Consider the following 23,479-nt stretch of genomic DNA (forward strand, 5'->3'; position numbering starts at 1 on the left):
ATTTAAACTGGGGTTTTACATCATATTTTCTCATGCAGCACACACACATTCAACTCAGCATTATTCTGTCTTTGAGTGCTGGATATTATCTGCAATCTGGAAGTAAGTATTCAGTTTATGCTTCGAGCCTTCTCTGCGCAGCTGAAATTGATATGTTGCCATTTTTATCTGCATTTTTCCTGTGTAACTGAAAACAAACTTTTGCTGGACTGGTGTTTCATAAAGATATTTCTTAGCTGCTGTCAGTCAGTGAATTCCGGTTTTCTCTGACTGCACTGGATAATCTGTGGTTTCAGCACACTTTTCATTTCAAAGGTTTACTTGGAAAATGACTGAATTGAGTGCCAAAACAGCATTTTGAATGTTGCAATTGATTGGGAAAGCTGCAATTTAAAGGCATTTTTGGATTTTAGCCCACTTCTGTGGCCTTGCTTCATGTGACAGGTAACAGCACCCACTGACATTCAGTGAGTCCTGTTTTTACACCAACTTTGACTGTGCGTGGCAGGGGTGTGCAGCTATTTGTGATTTATGAACCATGCATAGTTTTACAGATTTTTCTGCGTGCACATGGGTTAGCACATCAATTTTTGGTTGTTTCTTTCCCCATTGGCAAAGGGGTGCCGTGGGGCGCATTGGCATGGGTAAAAATTTCCCACAGGGTGAAGAAAGACCCAGTGTTAGGGGAGGGTTTCAGTGCAGTTGTGCCGAAGACTTTGCCAAGTACAAGGAGTGTTTTGCACAACACCATGTTTGCCGAGAGTGTGGGAGGAAAGAGCACTTAGCAAGGTGCTGTAGGCAATGGACAAAATACAGAACTGTACAGTCCGTTCAGGATGTGACATAATCGTTGAGTGGGATGTTTTATGACCCTGATGATGTAGTGTGTGTGTGTGGTGAATGCCGTGGATGTAAGCAGTGATTGAGGCGAAGGACGTTCCAGTCAGGTTGTTGATGTATAGCAGAGAGGATTATACATTGATAAATATGAGCACATGGAAGGGTAGGTTTTGGTGTGGTGATTTGTGGGGACATCAATAGTGGCCCATGCCTACGAGGAGGTTGCTATTGACAGTGTGGGGGGAGTTTGAGGCACAAATCAACATGCACAGGTTGATATGTCTAGTAACAGTCACGTGTAAAGGGGGGACTTACTGTATTCATGGTTGAATAGGAAAGGAAATACTCACATGTTTGAGGAAACCAGTGGATGCTTGAAGGGTTTTGTACTTGCATCAAGTTGAAGGCAAGTGCTCTATTGATGAGGGCTAAATCGAAGATGATTCCCTTGGCTTTGAGGTCGGAGATAGATGGTGAACTTGATCGCCTCATGAGAGGAGGCCTAATTGAGGAAATGGAGGCAGCAGCATAGATTAGTCCATTTGTTGTGGTGGTGGTGGTGGTGCCTAAGCCTAGTGGTGGAGTGAGGCTTTCTATTGATTTGAGGGCTCTCAATAAGAGTGTCATTCCAGATTGGTTTCCATTGACAAAGATTAGTGAATTGCTTTTGGAAATTTATGGTGCAGGTATTTTTTCCACAATAGATTAGATCTTGGAGTGGCATATAACCAGGTCCAATTGCATCCACATCGGTTGATCTGACAATTTCTATAGTACAGTTCGGTTTGTATAGGTGCAAGAGGATACCTTTTTGATTGGTTTCTGCTTCAAGTGTTTCCCAGAGAGTGCTTAGCAATTAGTTTGGTGGCATGGATGGTGTGTGCTGCTATCAGGATGACGTATTGGTGTGGGGAAAGAATCAAGTGGTGCATGATGAGAGTTTAAAGAATGTTTTAAAAATATTATGCAAGACGAGTTTGACAATATCTCTGGAGAAGTGTATGAACCGAATGAGTAAGGTGCAGTACCTGGGCCATGAGGTAGAGGAACAAGGTATTAAATCAAAGGTAGATATTGTTGAGGCTATAACAAAAATGAAACGTCTTAAGAGCAAAAGTGAGGTGTCTTCATTTTTGGCCCTAATAGAATGTTATGGGAAGTTTGTGAACAGTTTGGCGGAGAAAACCAAGTTCATGAGAGCCTTGACTAGGAGGAACATGAGGTTTGTTTGGGATGAGTGCAATGTATTCTAGAGATATCTGCGAAATATAGAAGAGTTTGATGGAGGCTTCTGTGATAAAGGGTTTTGATGATGAACTGGAAATATATTTGTACACGGATGATAGTGAGAACGGACTTGGGTGCATGCTGTTGCAGCAGGTGGTATGTGAAATTCAGACATTGGTCTTTGAAGGATGCTGAGAAAAGATATTCAGTGATGGAAAGAGAACCGCTGGCGTAAGTTTGGGGAGTGGAGAAATACAAGAGTTATTCGTGGAGAAGGACATTTTTTATTGTGATGGACCTCAAGCCTCTGGTGGCGCTAGCCAACAGGAAAGGATTAGAAGGGATATTGAGGAGGATTGTCCGGTGGATAACTGGAATGCAAGACTTAGGACCTCATTACAACCGTGGCGGCCACGGGATGAACGGTGCTGGTAAGGAACCGGCACCATTCATACCGGGCCGCCACAGTACGAGTCTGCTTGCGGGGCCGCTCTGGACGCCTGGTCAGACCAGGTGTGCAGAGTGGTACCCGCGAGCAGTCCAGGATGGTAGCAATGGTACCGTTATGAATGGTACCTCTGCTACTATCCTCCCCATTCCCGTTGAGCCCTATGGGGGCTCAAATGGGAATGGGGACGTACCCGCTCTGGGTCCCGCAAAAGGGAATTACCGGGCCCTCCAAGGTCGGAATGGCCCGGTAAGTTCCCTTTTGCAGGACTCAGACCCGAGTTTGGGGGTAGCCATGCCCCTATTTAGGGCATGGCTACCTCCAAACTCGTAATGATGCCCTTAGACTTTGAAGTGGGATATATTAAAGGAGAGCTTACTATGCTGACAGACACATTGACAAGGAATGTTGTTGATGATGCCAGTGTTGTTGAGTAAAGGCAGGAACAGATGAATTAGAAGGTGAAATATTCCCAAATTCCAAGGGAGTGAAGGAGAAGGATTGGATTGACTGTGGTGAGAATGAAGATACATAAAACAATAGTGATGTAGTTTGTTGACAGAGGTTGGCCGTGTAATGAAATTGGAGAAGAATGCAAGGCATTCAGGAGGATAAAGAATGAACTAAGCACGGAAAAGGGGTTGCTGTTCATGTGGCATCGATCAGTGGTGCAAGTAGGAATGAGGGAAGCGGTCATGGAGATTGCCCTTGAGAGGCATTTAGGAATTTGTAAAACCAAACGGTTGATCAGGCAACATTATTGGCAACTGGGGCTGGATGTGCAGCAGTTACTGAAGGAATCTGAGGCGTGTCGGAGCAGTGACAAGTTGTTGTGCCCTATGGTGCCTCTGATGGAGTTTGGGATGTAGTGACAGTAGATATACTGGGTTCTCTGGCAGTGAGAGAGGCTCAAAGTAGCTGTGTGATTGTGGTGGTAGACATGTTGTGTAAGTGGCCCCAGGTGTGCATGGTTAGAGAGATCAGCGTGCAAAGAGTGTTAACATTTTGGAAACCGTATTTCCTCACAAGCTCATTTCTTACAGTAGTCGACAGTTTGTGGTAAGGGAAATGGAAAAATTATTCCAAGAGCATGGTGTGCAACATACAACAATAGCGTTGTATAACCCAAAGGGAAACACCACAGTGGTGAAGTTTAAGAGAACTATTATCATACCACTAGAGTGTTGCCTTTAAAAATTCTTTGAAGGAGGAAACCAAACTCGATGTTTAATCCTGGTTTGTTGAGAAAATGTGGGTGAGGTGGAGGCGCAATTTGAAAAGATTAAGATGAGGCTTATGGAGAGTCAACAAAAAGCAAAATAGAGGTACGATATGTTGAATTGTGCATGTGATGTGCACATGCCCAATGGGGCAGTAGTGAGAGTGAAGTTTGGTAGACATGTAAACAAAGGGAATTCACTGGGTCTCATTACTAGTTTGCTGGTCCGGGAACTACGGTACCGGTAAGCTTGCCGGTACCGTAGTTGCCAGACCGGCAAACTACGAGTTGTGCTCACGGGTGCCTTTCTGCCTGCCAGGATGGACCTGGCGAGCAGAAAGGCACCCGCAAGCAGAGCATGTTGGATGTACCGGCACCATTTTGAATGGTGCCAGTGCATCCAACCTCCCCATTCCTGTTGAGCCCTGTATGGCTCAACGGGAATGGGGAGTAATGGGTGCATATAGGGTCCGCCAACGTCGGAATGGCCCTGTACGTCCCCATTTCTAGGGGCCGGAAAAAATGCAACTCCGGCAGCAGCTGTGCCTGTGTGACAGGCACAGCTACCGCCAGGGTTGTAATGAGGCCCAATGTTTTTAAGGCCTTGGGCATCATTACAACTCTGGTGGTAGCCATGCCATAAAAAACGGCACGGCTGCCGCTGGAGTTGCATTTTTTCCGGCACCCACGAATGGGCAAGAACCGGGTCATGCCGAGCTCGGCGGAACCGGTAATTGCCCATTTGCGGGTGCCGGAATCAAGGGCGTCCCGATCCCCATTCTGCCCCATAGGGCTGAATGGGGATGGGGACGTCGGATGCACCGGCACATTCAGAGTTGTGCCGTGGCATCCGACATGCTCTGCTCGTGGGTGCTGTTACACCCACCAGGAAAAACCTAGTGGGTGAAACAGCACCCACAAGCTGAGCACGTAGTAAGGCGGTCCTGGAACTACGGTACCGGCATGCTTACCGGTACCGTAGTTCCCGGACCGCCATGGTTGTAATGAGACCCCTTCTGTAGTGGAAGAAGATTTAGAGAATTCCATGAGATTGGAGAATGGAGGAATATGGAAAAAAGAAAGAGTGGCCCTGCTGCCAGTACGTGGTGGAGGGAGGTCCGCTGTCGATTTACAGTAGACCTGCTTTATTGGTGTCAACAGTAATAAGGGAATGAGGTTAGAATGAGAGCAGCAACGAAAGAGCCACCCCCAAGGTTGGTATTGGTATGGCTTTTGGAGACATTGGGCCTCATTGCAAGTATGGAGGTAGCCATGCCGCTTTTAGCGGCATGGCTACCCCCACACCGGGTACCAGGTCCAGGTTCCTTGAATGGGGAAATACCGGGCCATTCCGAGCTTGGTGGGCCCGGTATTTCCCCATTCAAGGAACCCGGACTCAATGGGATTGGGGAGGATGCAAACAATGGGCCCGTTAATTATGTCCTTAGCGGGTCCCGCCATCAGACGTCGTAATGAGGCGGTAGAGGGTTAACAGGGACGGAACCTCTACAGGCCCTGTTAACCCTCTACCGCCAGGGTCGTAATGAGGCCCATTGTCATTGTATGTGTCCTGCAGGAATGTCGCCATCACACATCACCTCCGGGCATTGTCAGTGCAGGTGGAGGTGAGGTGGATTCAAAAAGGGCCTGTGGGTTTACTGGGGTTGTGGGACCAGCAGAGGTTCTCCAGTTGTGTTTATTTTCTATTTTTTGTTAACCATTAGTGTTTGTGCATACTGTAAACCATGCAGGACTCGAGTGGCTAGCGTGCAATATTAAACATCGCCTTGGTGCTCACAGAAATATCGGATCATTGGTTATAATCTCAGCATGTCCCGTTCCAAGAAATAAGGATATGTTGAAAAATGAAATGATGTGTGTTGTCGGCAAAATAATCTGTTCAAAAAGGAAATTATTTAAACATGACTGTTTCTGAAAGCTGGTTCTTTTTTTAAATTGCAGTTCTTTCTAATTTCCAATGATGAATTAAAGTATGTATTGTAGCCGTACTAAGAACATTACACTTGTGTTACTGAGCTAAGTACATTATGAAAATCCAGACGAACCATATACAGTATTTTCTGATAGAATGTTATCATTCCAAGATGGCTAGTCTCATACACTGCTGTTATAATCTTTCAAAATACCTCTATGGTAGAGTAGGGAACACGTAGCACCATCAAAGAACATTTGGGGAACATAAGAATGACTTCATATCTTTATGTTTGACAAGTGTAGCTGTACAATATTTTATTGATTTAAATCATTAAGTGCATAAAGCGCACTGAGCTTGGTGCTCATTTTATTTTTCACAATATTCACCCAAACATTAAAGCGTTAGCAACCATGAGCCACATATACACTCATTTAAACAGATTCAGGATTTGAATGTGCTAGTGAATGGCTTCGGGTTATTGTCTACTCGAAGTTACCCCTATTAAGGTTGAGAGTCCTTACCTTTGAGCATTGAGCTGAGCACTTTGTTCCGATGTCATATATATTAAGTGCACCAATCCTATCTGATTGCATATTATCCAAATGTTGATGTTTTTTTTATTTGGATCACAAAAACCTTTGGATTAATAGAAATTCTTTCTTGATGTAAGAATATTTGAAAAGACAACATGTAACACACCTTTACATGTATTTTACTGGAATCTAACAACATCAATAGATGTTTTACTTTTGTTGCCAGGGAGGATTTGGGATAATGTTAAACATACATTACCCCCAGCTGAGTCACCCACTACTAGAATTTTTATTTGAGCAGAGTTCAAGCACAAAAAGTTGTATTCAACAATGTTCCAAGCATTCTATAAGTAACCCCATGCCTGTTGTCTATTCCCAGAAAGAGGTGCAGTTCCAAGTTTCATGCATACATTTTAGAAGTGTTTTGCATTTATGCAATTCAAAGGCGTGGGGACCTTTTGGTGGATCTTTTGAATCCATCCCATGGAACCGTTTCTGAAGGGGATGATACAAGCCTAGTCGTATTGCTTTAGTAACTGTGAGCGAGGGGGGAGATGATTCCTTTCAGGATGGGGCCCAATGAACGAACACTCTGTGTCTCCAGTCTTCCCAGTTAGATCTGGTAGTAGAAACTGTAGGGCAATGATGGGCTCAGAAGTATCAGCACTGCTGGTATCTCCTTATCTGGTGATATAAGAAGGTCATCACTAATGTCGATCAAGGTTAATCCTGTGACTCTTGCATATTTAAAGCCTAACGTACGATGCTCTAGCGAGTGGTTTGTTTCCTCAAACTGCTAAATTTGTGTTATCTCTCATTCCACAATCTTTGTAAGGTGAGGAAAATTAGAATGCATCAGAGGTGTCGATGTTAGGTGAGATTGTTTCAGTGCACAGTGCTGAGTGCCAGAGCAGTTGAACTTATTGCCTGGGATACAGCTCTGAATTCCATCACCCAGGGAGCCTGTTGATGTGAGTTGTGTCCTTGGCGCCTGGGAAGACTGAAGGCCAAAAATGTACATTCAAGTGTATGATTAGCCTATGATGAAGATGACAGTGATGGTGCTCAGACCTAGGCTCCTTGCACATGCTTTTATGTTGGTACCAGTAATATCATGTATCACAGCCTGCATACCTTTCACCTTGCATGGCAGTTCCGGGCAGGTCTCAGCTGAAAGATTGTTTCCCTCGGTTTACTTTCTTCGTCTACCTTTTGTTCCTTAAGGCATCTGTCAGTTTATTTATTCATTTATTATGCACAGACAGGAACAGACAAAGAACAGCAGTAGAGGAAGGCTGAGAGGAAGACACATTTTCACAAAAAGAGCTAAATCCGGCATCCGGGTCAGTAAAACTGCAGCGTCTTTAGTTTTTTCTTGAAGATGGCTAATGAAGTCTGTCCGCGTAATGCAGAAGGCAGCAGATTCCATGCCATGGGGCGGCAATGAAGAAGGCTCCAGTCTGTACTCTCTTCATTCTGCATCTAGGTAGAAACAGAACATTTTGGTTGCTATACCTGAGGTTTCGACATTTTATCTTCTCCCTAATATGTTCTGGCAGGTCAGTGGGCATGATCCCCAATCTGCATTTATAAGTGATGACAAGAAGTCTAAACCTGACATGTGCCTCGACAGGGAGCCAATGCAGGGAGCATCTGGCCATTGAAACGTGACCCACCTGGAGTCTATTTAAGTCTGCTTTGCATATTCCGACCAGAAGACTACTCCAGTAGCCGATCATTGCCCCTATTATTGCTCTTGCAATCACTTCAGCATTAGCTTGGGAGATCTGCTGTCTGAGGTGCACCAATAGTTTGACATAGTAAATGGCAGACGAGACTGTACTCCCCACATAAGATTTTATGTTTAACAGTTGGTCCAGAATTACGCCAAGGATTTTTAATTTAGGTAGCACCGCTATTGTCACCTCACCCATTCGAAAGCTCTTGTAAACTGTGTACAATTTAGCCAATATCGCTGACAAGCCTCAATCATGAGCTTGGTTTTCCCTCTGTTTAGGGCTAAGTTGTTACACATCATCCAATTCTCTATGATGGTGAAAACTCTGTTGAGTTCAAGTTCTTCTTGAGGATGGGAGCCGGTTAGAGGAATGACTCAATTGGTGTAATTGGTGTAGTTAGATAACATGACCCTTTCCTATTCCAGGTGTGTGAAGAAGGGGGCCATTAATATGTTATAAATGCAAGGGGAAGTGCTTGCACCCTGAGGCACCCCAAACTTCACTGGAGTGGGAGAAGCCACTGCCTCCTCGAAGCATACCCTGCTTAACCTGTTTGCCAGGAAGGAGCTGGTCCATTGCACAACAGAGGGAGAAATAATTGCCACTTCTGCCATTCTGGCTATAAGGATAGAATGGTCAACCAGATCAAATGCAGCTGATTGGTCAAGAGAAATTAGGGGGTAGGTAAGTCCTTTATCAATACAACCTAATAGCCTGGACTTGAACTACAATAGAAATGTCTCTGTACACAACCCTTGTCTAAATCCGGATTGGAAAGGGTTCAGAATAGGAACATGATTCATGTGCTGGGATATTTGGATATAGGCAACACAATCTAAAACTTTTAAAATGAAGGGCGTGTTCATGATAGGCCTATACTTTAGTGCGTTATCCAGCACCAGGCCTGTTTGTTCTTAAATGGGGATGATCCATGCCTGTTTTAAGTCATCAGGGACAATTCCCAAACGTAAAGAGGAGTTGATAAAATTTCATATGGTCTCCAATAGAGCTGGGGAACATGTCTTGAAAATTAAGGAGAAACATGCGTCCCCCTTACATTTGGTAGCCTTGAGTTGCTCCGCCACCTTCTTCAATTCATCCACTGAAATCGGGGTGAAATTGAAGATGGGGGTGGAAGAATTTCTGAAAAAAGGGTTTATACCCACAGGTGCCAGAATTTTGAGCAAGAAAATCTTTTTGGAATATAATGACGTCTCTAAAATCCATACGTTTTTGGTGCATAGCATTTTGAATTTGCTAACACCATATCATAATTCGAATCCTTTATCAGCGAGTGGGACTGAGGCTGGGGGGGTGGTCTCCTTTTCTCTCAAAATTTTGAACAACTCTTTTGCATCAATTTAGCATTAAGGATCCTAAAATGATGGCAGTTTATTTTAGTTTCCGTTATGGGGAGTTTATAAGTTCTGGGGGCACTATTATATGCAGCCAGAGCAGAGGCACTCGGGTTAGCTTTCAGGCGTAAAACAACTTAAGAGAGAAGGATTTCATTTTTTGGAGCTTTGAAGAAAACCAGGGCTTACTTTTTTTCCACTTGGTCTGTTTTTTTTGCTTCAAAGGGGCCAGGGTATTGGTGATATGGTCCAAATTGGCTGTAAGGTTGAGGGACAAGGAGGCAGGGGAGCCCAGTACTACAGGGTTAACCCCATGATCCAGTAAAGGTTCGATTTTTTCTAAGAAGAGATTTTTCATGTTCTGTGCCCAAATGACAAGGGAGCTCTTATGCTTGTATTTGATTGGAAACGAAACAGTGATGGAGAAATGCACGAAGACATGATCTGACCAAGAACAGGGTGAAATCAAGATGTTGTGAATAGTTACGTTAGTGACTGAAACCCAATCCAGAGTATGACCAAGGAGATGGGTCGGGACATGGATTTTTTGTTCCAGACCCACATCTGAGAGGGATTCTTCTAGTTCGACTGCTTAAGTGTTGTCCGAATGGCCTAGCCAGTAATTAAAGTCACTGAGTAGGATAAGGCATTTGTTCAGCTTTAGAATTGGTAACAAATAGTTGGAGAGGGCTGTGATGAAGTTTTCATGTGGGGCGCATGGGCATTAAATCAACAAGAATTTAACGGTGGCTTCCGCGTTCATTCCTTCTTTTACATGCATGAATTCACACCGGCTAGTCCCCTTCACGCCGGTGTGTTCGCGCCGAGTTTCTATGGAAATGGGGTAGAAAACTACAATACTTATTGGTATTGTAGTTTTCTAACTCCTAGTGCGTGCAGAAGCCAAACTGGCTTCTGATTCAAATCGCACTGTAGTGAAAAGGCAACAAGTACATGCAGGCCAGGAGAGGCACGGTAAGAACAATGAAAATAATAATGACACAGGTGTTAAAAAACAGGGGCTAACAAAAGTGCAGACTAAAGGCAGAGGCTGACTTAAAACGAATATTACTATAAAACAGTTATGTGAGTATGCTATTCTTTGCTTTTCCCATGCTAGATAGGTAATACCTCCAGTGCTGTGCACAGGGAACATTTTGAATGTATATGAGTGCCCCCGCTGTGCTACCAGGGATGCTGGGGTGCTCTTTTTTATTGGACAATATAACCATTGACTCTCTCTAGAAAGAGAGCATTAAGTGGAAGAACTTGCATAGAAAAAGCATTAAAGAGCACAATTTGAAACATAATGTAACATTGGAGACTGCACTCTAAAATACTAGCCATATGGCCAGTAAATCAGCAATTGGTGATTTGGCATTTTGGCCAAGAGTAATGTTGTTAGACACTTTTCTGGAAATAAATGAAGTAAGCAAGTACAAACTTTGTCCCCACTTAAAGGAACAGTGCATTAAAAAATGTTACTGTCCCGATCATTCGGGTATGTCATGTTAAGCATACTGGGATCAATCAGAAAAAATGTTCCTATGCATCTTACCTTAGTTTTCCTTACTTTTACACATGCAAAAACAACGTGTTGGGTGTGGCCATCTTGTGCAAATCTTATTATCTCATATTATCCGCTCCTGAAGCTGACATCACTACACATGTTCTGCCCATTCCACAACACCAATGCACGTCTCGTTTCAGCGTTCTCTGTGCGCAAGTTATTGAGGTGTCTCCATGGAAATGGCAGGACAACGCTTTTCTCAAGAAGTGTAAACAGACCCTTTCTGATCAGACAACACTCTAGTTTCTTTGTCAACAGTTTCACTGTATTTAGTTTAGATCGCCCGCAGCTTGTTTCTGCTCGGTTCAGCTATGTTCCTAGTACAATGCCCCTGGGAAATGTTACTTACAGTAGCAGAACTGATTTCACTCGTTTCTTTTGTTTTGGTTAAATCATTGTCGTACAATGTCAACAATATAGCCCTGCCAGTGCAAGCCTGAGTATTCAGAGGAGGAACTAATGGAAAGAGAAGGCTGCAGAAATGATGGGGAATGAGACGATAGTTTGCAAAATCAATCACTCGAGCATGAGCCGCAGCTGACTCGCATGGGAGACATTTCAACCTGGTGTACCTGCAGTCATTGCAAGCTCATGCCAACCGAGGTGGAGAACTGCTGCTGCCAAGAAAACTCTGGATGCTCGGCCTACATAGCCGAAGAAGACACACCACTGCTTTGCGTTACCGAGCTGCATGACTTTAGGGCAGCCCGCCTCACAAGGTACGTGCTGAGGATTATGATCGAGCCTATGCACACACTTCACACAACACTTCAGTCTCACAATCCAAGTAACAAGTAAGTATACTCTAGATGTCATGTAATTTTGACTACTGAGACCATTAGAATTTCATGTGTTTCTCCTGCTTTGTCCTAACTGTGAACAATAATCTCTGTAGAAATGCAGCTCTGCCTTCCCCAGCTCCTTGCACAGCAAGCCCACACACACATCACTGCCTCCTCCAGTCAGCTCCGTGCGAGCACTGTTCTCACGAAAGTCCTGCCATGCCGTTGATACAATTCTGTGGTATCATTACCGAAAGAATGTGCTCTGCGGAGAGCGTGAGACCGTGACAAGCCATATCCCAAGTGTACATTCATCTCCATTAAACTGCCTGTACCCTCTCAACCCCAACTCATCCAGGCCACTGTACCACCAGCCCCAACCCCCCCATTGCTTTAATGCTGATACACATATGACTCCCATGCACTGACCATTCCAGAACACCCATCACAACCCTAATCCTGTGCATCAGTATATTCTCCCAAAAGCAACACACGTCCATCTTTATCACTAGCATCCAAGCAAGACAGATGGTAGATCAAACCTCTGGGCTGAGTTATAATTATTTCTTTTAGCAAATAGTGGGGGCTTGTGCTGTAAGGGTACCCGCTTTCATTTTTCTAAGGGCAACTATGCCATCTAAATTCGGATGCACTTTTTGAAGTTTTTAAATAAATAAAGAGTTCACTCCAAAGAGAATTTGTGCCGTCTTCTTAGCCTAGGTTTATTCCAATTGTTAGAATGATATCTTCATTGAATTCAAGTCATTCAATTCATAGCATTTCTAATTCACAATGGATAGCCTTAGTTTTATTAATTTAAATTAATTGTGTCCAGCCTATTCCCGACACGTGTTTCCCCGCCTTAAGTTTGGCGGTTCCTCAGGGGTGTAGTGGCTAGTTTGCAATTCAGTCAAAGGTAAATCAGAACAATCTATTTTTATTTGCGTGCATCAAAACATTTGTATCCTATTGAAAAGTAAAAGAAAATAAATGGAAAAAATTGCATTAGGATCTCCAAGGCAGGTTTGGGTCATTTGCTTGTGTTGAGTAAAAGACAAATAACTTAGACTTACATGTTTGGCGTGTGCAAGGTTTAGCGATTTGAAGTGTTTCAAAAGTAGACTGTAGCGGTTTGTCTTCCAAATGGGCGCGGTAGTAATACTAAATGGGAGAGATAAGCGCGTGTGAGCACCCCATTATAACCGTTGCTGCAACTGGTCTAAAGGCTAAAGTTCAAGTCCAAAATAATTCAAAACAAGACTGCATGTGTTGGCCCAGGGTGCTTACCTCTGTTTGTTTTTCAGTTTATCCTTTTTTTACACGTTCGTGCGGACGGTGCGATTGCCGTTGACAGTGTGGACAACGCTGTTTCTATGTACCCGGATACTCAATAAAGTTGTTTGAGAAGCGTGCTACACGTGATCACATGAATGATCATGTGTGAAGGATGCCATATTGAATTGGGATAATCTGCTATCAGTCTCTATGGACGTCCAAATGTTAGAGTAAATGAGAATTGCTAAATTGACCTGTTGAACCCAATATGTGTTGTGGAGATCCACATGCATATTGGTCTCTCATATTGTAGGCTAAGATGCCAATTAAGAACCAAATAATGTTAATAAGGTGGCAAATGGAGGCAGTCAAACAAAATCACGTAATTCACCATAGATGCTCAGATTAGATTACAATATAGTACTGGAAAATTAGATTGTGGCGCAAAACTGGAAAACTGCCAGAGACAGTACAAATGCAAAAATTATGGAGAACAACTGAATAAAACGGTATATAAAGATGCAAAAACATAGTCACATATTTCTGACTCAACTGAGTGTAGCAAAATCAGACACCAAAAGATTCAAACAAACAGATCAAAAAAAGATTCATTTCATCAGAGAAAATGGTGTAACTCTTGATCCACATTTAGACCAGTATAGATTGCGTCCATATTCGAAATCCAAAAGGCCTCTCTTTTACGTAATAGTCTTTCAAGGTTACCCCCTCTTCTGGGGGGGGGTTCTCGATTCCATAGCATTTGATTTTGGATAGGTCTGAGTCAGGTTGTTGTTCATGAAAATGAAAGGCTAGAGGAGATTTAATATCCTTATTTTTGATTGCTCTCAGATGTTCTCCTATCCTGGTTTTTAGTTTTCTTATCGTGCTGCCAATATAAGCCTTGTTGCATAAGCATATTATGGCATACGTAACAAATTGACTATTGCAGTTGATGTATTGCTTGATTTTTATACTTTTGCCATTCGGTTTCAGAAAATCTTTTTGGCGTTGTCCATGTGGGGACAAATCTGGCAGTTTTTGCATTTGAAATTCCTTTGAATTGGTGGTTTAAGCCAGGATTCTATACTTTTAGACTGAGTTTGTTTGTATTTTTCATATCTGAAATTATCAAAATAAGATGGACTTATAATTTTCTTTAAATTCATACAATTCCGAAAAAACATATTTGGCTTGTTGTCCAAAAAATTATGTATCTCAGAACCTGTTGGCAAGACATTCCAATTCTTTTAAAAAAATGTTTTGATAACATTGTTGTTTGAGCTGTATGTCATGATAAACCTCAATTTGTCTGGTTCAGATGTTTTCTTAGGCTTGTCTTGTAGTAGTTCTGGTCTGGCTCTGTCCTGGGTTTTTAGTATCATTTATTTGAGATGCTTCGGGCTGTATCCACGATTTTTGAATTTTCTAATTGTCACTTCTTGATGTTTTTTAAATTCCATTTCTGTTGTGCAATTCCTTTTAATTCGAAGTAATTCACCATACGGGATATTTTGAATAATGTGATGAGGATGGTTACTTGTGGCATGCAGTACACTTTTGACTGCGGTGCTCTTTGTATATAAAGTACTGTGAATGGTATGATTCTGTATATAAAGATGAAGATCCAGAAAGTCTATTGCTTGTTGACTGTAGGTGATGGTGAATTTCAAATTGTAGTCATTGTTATTCAGAAATGAATAGTACTGTTGCAATTGTTGTTCCGATCCATTCCATATTAGATGATATCGTCAATGTATCTTCCCCAGCAAGCAATTCTATTGTTGGTTGTAAAATCTGGATGTTGCCAAGCAAATTGAGTTTCAAAATGGCCCATATAGAGATTGGCATAAGTGGGGCAAATTTTGTCCCCTTTGCTGTTCCCTGGGTTTGTCTGAATATTTTGTCTCCGAAGAAGAAAATATTGTTGGTTAGGGTAAAATTAATCATTTCTAGAATCATCAGATTTTGATCTTGTAGTGAGACAGACCTAGTTTTCAGGAAGTGGCTAGCTGTAGAAATCCCTCTTGTATGAATAATGCTGGTATATAATGCTGTTCCATCTAAAGTTACAAACCAGAAATTGTCTTACCAATAATTGTTTTCTAGTTGTTTTAATGCATGAGTCGTGTCTTTAATGAAAGAACTTAAGCCTGATGCAAGAGGTTGCAAATAGTGGTTTCTTCCGTTTTTTCCCTCTACAGTCTGAGGGTAATAGACCTTCAACTTGCTGCTTGTATGTTGATAACCATTTGACAGAGAGAAGCACTTTTTGAAGTTGACTGGTACACTTACCAGGTTCATTCAATTAAAATATGTACGTTTCTCTTTCATAGGTGGTACAGGCTGGGGGCCTATAGTTCATTTCGGCTTCATGAGAGGCTTGGATACCGCATTCGACGAGTAATACCCACCTGTGTCATTCGAGCATTTGAGACAAATTCCCCAGTGACAGCAGACAGTACAGGGGCTTTTCTCATACTGTACTTAAACCTCAAGTATACCATTTCTAATTTGCTACCCAATTAAATAAAATATAACTGAGGAAAAATTGATTTTTTAAAGTTTTTCAGTGAGTCGAGAACACGCGCAATCATCTATAAGTGTCATGAACGAATGGTTGGTACCAGGGGTGCACTGGGAATGAATGGAGGTACTGGAAACAATTTGCAAAGTTGTCCTATATTACACATTTTGAGTTAGCTCCGCACATTCCCTGTGATATAATGTGAAAATAGAATACAAAATAGGCACAGAGTGCAGAGGCACACCGGAAAAACTCCACAGTACCATGTAGGCCAGTCCAGCCCTGGTTGGTGCCCGTTTGCGCTCTCCTTGTCCCCATCCATCCCCCTTCCAGTATCAATGCCATTTCACACTGGTGACCACGTCCTCTCAAGGGGGCTGGGTGGGTATTACTGCTCAAGTTGTCAAACACCATGTACACTTCAAAGGGATCTTCCACATGGTCACCATTGGCCACATGGCCTCCCCAGACCCTGTGTCTCCAGACTCCCATCTTCAAGTCCAAGCCCCTGCAATCAACACACGTTTATGTCCCTTTAGCATTGTTCTGGCCTTTTCATGCTCGCATCATGCCCTTCCATCCCCTTCCAGTATAAATAGCATTTCACGCCTATGCCCGTGCTCTCCCAAGGGGGCTGGGTGGGTGTGACTGCTCAAGTTGTCAAACACCATGTACACTTCAAAGGGATCTTCTGCATGGTCACCATTGGCCACCTGGCCTCTCCAGACCCTGTGTCTTCAGACTCCCCTCTTCACGTCCATCCATTCCCCTCGCTCCATCCATCCGCAGTGTCAACGGCACTTTGGACCTAAAACCATGCACAAATAAACAGGTAGTATTTTGGTGATAAGGCACTGAAAATTGAGCTAGTTAATAAATATATATTCAGCAACAGTGTTCACTCCTACTACCCACATATTGGACTAACTCATCAAACTGGCATTCATGGCCTAAAAAAGTATGCGACTTTCTAAAAAAGCAAAGACCAACACAAACATGTTTGCATTTGTGTTACAAGCCGGCCCTATTGCCCTAAATGCTGTACAAGTATGCATATGCCTGTGCGCTGGAAAGGTGGCAGGGTGGGTTCATATGCCAGATGGGAACCATTGGGATGAAGGCAGAGTGGCTGTCTATGAACACATCATCCATTCACATACACACCCACTTGTGTAAGCCTTTATAAACACCTTGAGATTTACCTTGACAACATCTGGGATATCTACGAGGTGTATTGTCATCGTGCTACCTGTTCACCGGATACTTGTTCCTCTGCTTGCTGAATCTGCTCATCTGTTTGCCAAAGTAAGGGTACGTCAACTCATTTCTTCCCTATGTTCATCGAACGTTACCATGAACATTTATGTCGATTTCAACCAAATGTACCCAGGACTTTCATGTATCTCATTAGTGATTAGATCAGGTATTTTCTTCTCAGTAACTACCACAACTCATCACTGTGTGTTATAGTGTGTTATAATACAATGTGCAGTATAACAATTGTATAATAAAGTTGTCACAGTGTTCACTCAACTAGGTCACACAGCTTTTCTGTCTTTGTTTTATATAACTTTAAAGACAAATCTCTGTTTCCAATTGCTTTATTCACATTCATCCAGTATTATTTGTGCTAATAGTTAATATTAATAGTTAATATTTCTTTATACAGATCTCACACACTTTTTAAGAATGCCATCATGTGTGGTTGTCGGTTGCACTTCTGCAAGCCACACCAAAGTTCAGGGTACTATCCTGCATGTATTCCCAAAGGATATTGATTTAATAAATTGCAGTTGTAAAGTGGACGAGATTGAAATGAGGGCCCAGGAAATCTTGGCCGACGTGAGGGTCAATTGATTCCGCGTCTGCAGCCTGCACTTCACCGTGGATATGTACGACTAGTCATGGTACACAAAAAAACATCGACTGCAAGTTCTTCCTAAATTGCTTCCAAACTCAATTTCCGTAGAAGGCTGGTGAGATGAGTAGTGAACGTTGAGTTTGTTATGTTTGTTGGTATGTAAGACAATAGTCTGCATTACTAAGTATTATCTTCCATCTGTTTAGCTACATAGCTGTTCTGTTACACCATTTTCCATAGTCACCAGATTCAACACAGGTGTCAAATGTTTCATCTTAGTATACTTCATCTTGCCTTTGTTTTCTGGAGCCTCTAATCAATAAATGTGGTCCTTGATGAAAACTTCCACAGTACCCCATGGAAAATGTGTTGGTTGACATATCCTTCTTCACTTAGAGCACATTGATACAGACCCTCAAAAAAGACGAAACAACCGGCGTGCCTTCTTTCCCAATGGTGAGCCCTACCGACCCGCACAAAGTGAAATGTTATAGCATTGCATACGTCCACTTTTCATGTACTAATTTTCCTTTTCCATTGTTCTATTTTGGCCTCAAAATGAAGGAGCAAGATTCTGCATCAATTTATTTTCTGGAGTCAACATCAACCTCATAGACATAACAAATAATTATATTACACTACTCTTTGTATGCGATTGAACTACTTCCATGTGGTATGCCTTCAATGTTAACATATCCAAATGTATTATGTGCAGTACTGGCTATTTGTACAAAGTGGCAGGTATGGGTGTGTGAACTTGTATACCATCATCTGCATCACATTATTTCAGTTCAGTATGTACCTTCTTCTGCATTGCATTTTTTCTGTTTCATTTTGCTTTTTAATCTGTATTATAGGATGGTGGAACTCCAACTACTATCTCTTCCTCCTTTGGAACCGGTCCACAGCTTGAGGTATTTCTATTCACATTTCCCTTTCAAGAATCAGAGTACATCCAACATTGGATATACTTTGAGACATAAATGTATGTAAACGTACACTGTTTAAAACATTTCTGATTTTGGTTGTAACGTTGCACTCCCCCCCCCCCCAATGCAGAACAGTTACCATGGACACATTACAAAGCAAAATACTTTGCAGGGCAACATTGTATTCACTATATTTTACAGGGTGACCTCAAATCAAGTCCATGTTTGAAATCGGATAGATATCAAGTGAAATATGAAGTGAATGTTATGATCACGTCACATACACTCATTTCGAGGTTTTATCCATACTAATGTTCTATTTGTGTTGTGACAGCAACCCTAACAGTATATGGTCCAAAGTCTATGTAAAATACTTAGTTTGGAGGTGCTCTGTCGAATGCAAGCGTTTATTGTGCACTTTGGCTGACATTGTGCTTTTTTTGTATATTACTCTATTAAAGGAATGTACTCCAGATGTGGACTTAGAAGAGGCAGATGGAACAGAGGTATACATATATGAAGTGAAATTGGGCATCACATTGCATTATGAATACATTTAAATTATGTCGCTATCTTTTCCAGTCCGTGTAGTTGTAGCAATTTGTAGATATGTACTAATGTTGGTTTGCTTTGAAATTAAATCTGCTGTATTAAAACCATATATACACTGTTTTACAGCTTGATGTTGCCGTCTGCAAAGAGAAGGCCACTGTTTCGAAGCAAATCAAGAAACCAAGGGTAAAGAATGTACCAGTTTGTTATGCACAAGCTTTTGAGCAGATGTTTTAGTCTTTCTAGGTTTTTAGTTGCAAAATTGTATGTTCTGTATGTGTGTAATAGATTGAGCATCTTCTTCTATTTATTCTTTTACAAGCCCAGAAGTAAGAGGAGTTTAAAGACAAAGATGTCACTTGGAAAAGAGATTTCACATTGGAGCAACTAATATCTCAGGCACAGCGTTGCACAGTCAACAAGCAGACTAGTGATGCATATGTCCAGTGGCCGGAAAATGAATGGAATGTCACATGCAACCCTAACAAAGTCAGTCTTGACTATTGCTACTTTGTGCCAGCTCGAACACATGAAAATGAAGAAAGTGATGATGCATTGCAACTGCTTGCCAACCACTTCACACAGATAAAAAGGTTCTACCCAAAAAACATTCAATGTTACCTCTTTCTCCAATTCATGTTGAATTATCACAACATGAACTGACAGAGGTTGAAGCTTCAATGAAATTGACCGATGAACTTGCTCAAGATCTCAACTTCAGTTTGCCAAGTCTTGGGGATTTGTCCACCACCATCGACTCACAAAAATCAGTACTGCAGGACAATTGGCTACTAAAGGAGCAAAAGTACATTGTGTTTGATAGCTGCCTGATAGAGATTGTACAAATGCTGAAATGTGAACATACAATCGGGACCAAGATATGTAGTGAGCAATTGGTGAATGTGTCTCGCGCATTACAAGGCACCAGCCTGAAAATCCATGCAACCTGTGTCCACCTCCATAATACATTTACATGGTCTGCTCAACTGATGCTCAGCAAAGTGCCAGCTGGGAATTTACTTTGTTCAGCAGCTTTACTGTTCAGCAGATCGACTTTCAGCAAGATTTCCAATTTTTGTCAGTTTGTGGGTCTTGAGTTCCTTGATAAAACTCAATAGTACAAATACAAAATGGAACTCTTATTCCACGCCATTAGTTATGCTTGGAATGTCGAACAGATGTTAATGGACATTACAATCTCTGGCAAACGTTTCTGTAAAAGTATCACGAAAGTTCTCTCAATACAGAATGAATGTTGGTGCCTTTGGAAAGACCTAGACAGAACCAGTGGCACGTTGGGCTACACTGGCCACAAACATAATGAACATAGGTGGAGCAGATAATTTGCCCAAGTGATGTCAGCTTCAGGGGTGAGTGCACTTGAACTTAGGGATATCGATCTACGGATAACATTAGCATAAGATGGCCGCGCCCAACACGTTGTTTTCGCATGTGTAAAAGTGATGAAAACTAAGGCAAGATGCGTAGGAAATTTTATTATGATCCATCACATTATGCTTAAAACCAAATGTCCGAACAATCGGGACAATAGCATTTTTGAGCATGCTGTTCCAATTGATAGCAGGAAGATAACTGACTAAGTTTTCAAAAACAAAGACCCTGGCTCTGTAACACAGGCCAAAGTGACGAAGTCAAGCATTACACCTTATGTTAAATTACCTATGAGCTAGTCCCTATCTGCATATCCAAGCGTATTTGATGACTCACACACGATAAGCAGCAGGCTAGATATGAGTATGAACAACTCAGCAGAGATGCTGCTAAAATGATGCGCAGGCTTAGAAAATCAGATGACATTCTTTGAAGGACCCCTCCAGGGTGATAAAGCTAGGGAATTGAATAAAAGCATGTGATGTGTAAGCCAACGGAGACAGCCTCCATAAACAAGGCCATACATGATTACTTGTCTGCAAACAATGACGGGTCGCGATGAAACACATGTATGTTGGACTACAGGAATCAAGGATCAAACGACGGGTTCTTGGCTTTTACTTTGTCACCTAAGCTTCAAGTACTACATCTCATCTTTAAATCTCTGATAAAAATGTACAACCTGCCAGCAAATTAAATCACGGAGCATGGATGTATTTTAGACAGTATCAAAAACATATGCAGTCATTTGGAATCTTATATCTTCAGGCTTCCCTCTTGGAGGATGTACTTCAATGAACTGTCTCTCAGTGTTCCTCTTTCTAAGGGTCCTTGCTCAATATCTTTGGTTTCTCCTTTACATCAAGAGTGCGACTTAGTTGGACTAAGAGATGATACCCACCTATTGCCAATTACGTCTGACAACAGTTTGTTAAATTTAGAATTGGCCCAGTAGTTAGCAGTTTCTTAGGAAGAGGAATGCCAACTTGAAGGATTTTGGAATTGTTCACCTCAGCAAGGTGTTTAGTTTCTTTGTGAAGCATGGGCCCAATGTGATACTGTCTTCCTTATTTAAGGATGCCAGGCATTTTTCTGTTCAGAATTTGGACGATTTTTACAGCCTGATGAATTTGTGGCTGGCTCATCGACTGGTAGGGTGTTAGGTAGGCCAGCGTTGTCCAGAGGTTTGATGTGTGATGTTTATTGAGAGGACTGGATTGCTTCACAGCTTGTCAAAATTGTGCAGTGTAAGAATGTGAGGTCTTGGCAAATTTGTGGAGTGACACAAGATCCCTTTTTAATGGAGTATGGTTCCATGATCCAGCAGTACATCTTAAACAGGTTGCCATTTGATTATTTGCCTGCAGGTGTGTGTTTTACTATAGGCTTTCATGACAAGCAAACTACTCTGTGAGTAGCTGTCATGTGCATCCTTCAATGACCTTTGTTCTGCAGTTCATTGGTCTTCTTCCATCAACAATTCCATTTCTGGCTTCTCTTATGATTGCCAGTTCGGAGTGCGAGCGAGTGTGGTCTGCAGAATCTGCAGTGTTTTTTCGAACTTACTGGTGCCATTCAGCAAGGAGAGGAGTATTTCTACTACCTTCATAGTCTGCAGCACGGGCTACAACACTGAAGTATAAACTTGCATTGCACACGCGTAGCACGGCGTTGAGTGCAAGAAGCGAGTGTTGACTGCAGTATCAGCTGTGTTTTCTCTAACTTACTGGTGCCATTCAGCAAGGAGAGGAGACTTTCTACTAGTTTCATAGCCCATAGAAGGGGCTACAACACAGCAGTAGAGTGCAAGCAAGCTGGTCTGCGATGGTCCACAGTGTAAGCATGCCCCCTGCTTTCCCTTACAGAGCTTTGCAAAACATCTTGGTGGAAGGGTAAGGACACTAAGAAGCAGGACGTGGAGTTTTAGACCCTCCTCTTACTCCTTACCTAATAACCCAGCTAGCCTTTAGCTGTATACTTCACTTTTAAGACTTATCACGTTTGTGCTTTCCAAATGAGCCTCACTGGAAATGAACAGATATGTTCTGAGAAATCGGGAGATTCCCCATTTGTCATTTCCCAAAGTTCATACATCTTTGACTAAACCTGCTACTAAAGCTGTCCAGACTGGATTTATTCTCTGGCATTAACCCTACTGCATGCAATACAGATTTGGAGCTGATCATGGGTGAGAACGAAGGGGGGAGGAGAGCGGCCATTTGGCCATTGACCCGGTAATCCGGCTTCAACGGTTTGCCTATTCCTCAAAAAAGACCTGAACAGCGGGTCATTACCAGGGGTCTTATCAACAAAAACATGACGCAAACTACTGACAGACGCTTCCCTATCTCCTATCACACCAGCTTTGACACAAGTCCGTTTTCATGCATTCTCGCATGTTTCCACACCAATCTTGAATTGGAAATTGAAGGAACCATCCAAGTCAGCTTCGCCTGTACCTTTGGTTAAATCAAATAGGGGCCAGGGTTTTTCAATTTTGTAGGGAGCAATGGCAGTCTTTTACCCATCAGGATGTATCATTAGGTGCACATTGAACTGACCCCCTTCACTCTGTCACCGGGGTAATACAGTGCTGGGAGGTGTACCTGAGCCCTCCGTGTAAGTGTTAACTGGCCAAGGTAAGGATCCACAAATGACTCTTTCCTTGCCCTTTTGACCGAAAGCAGGGTTATTTAAAGGAAATAACTGATCTCGAACTAGCTTCCAGCTTCTGTAATGAAGGAGCTCGGCAGCAGTGTTCATTGCTGAATTTTAATACAGATGACTACTGCGGCCACACTAAACCAGACAAATCTTTCTGAGGGAGGGAGGGAGGACCAGGCAGCATTATTCTTCTGTCCTGTCTTGGAGGAATTTACTGCAATTGCAGAGTGCAGGGTCTGCAGAAGGTCTGCTCATTTCTAATGTAGCTGCTACCCAACTGAATAAAATTGCTTCGGTGGACCTATCCCGGGATTGTAGAGTGAATGAGGAAAGGGAACAGTTAATTATGGCAAAGGCGGTTGTTACATAGACCAAACAAGAAGTAAACAAGCAATGTGACAGATGTGGACTAATGAAGAGGGGATTTCCAGGGGGCTGTGAGATCTGCCCAGAAATTAGTAAAGATCTGACAACCCTGTACAATGAGCAAAAACTGGTCACTACTGCAGTTTGGGTGAATGCAAATATGCTGTCAGTGTCTTTTGTAGAAGGTTTTGTAAGGGCATGTCAACTATTGAAGCCTGAACATGACAAATTGGAACCGCAAATAAAGACTGTGTGGGAAGAAGCCAC

Source organism: Ambystoma mexicanum, chromosome 2p, assembly GCF_040938575.1.
Source record: "Ambystoma mexicanum isolate Mex_15411 chromosome 2p, UKY_AmexF1_1, whole genome shotgun sequence".
Classification (NCBI taxonomy): domain Eukaryota; kingdom Metazoa; phylum Chordata; class Amphibia; order Caudata; family Ambystomatidae; genus Ambystoma; species Ambystoma mexicanum.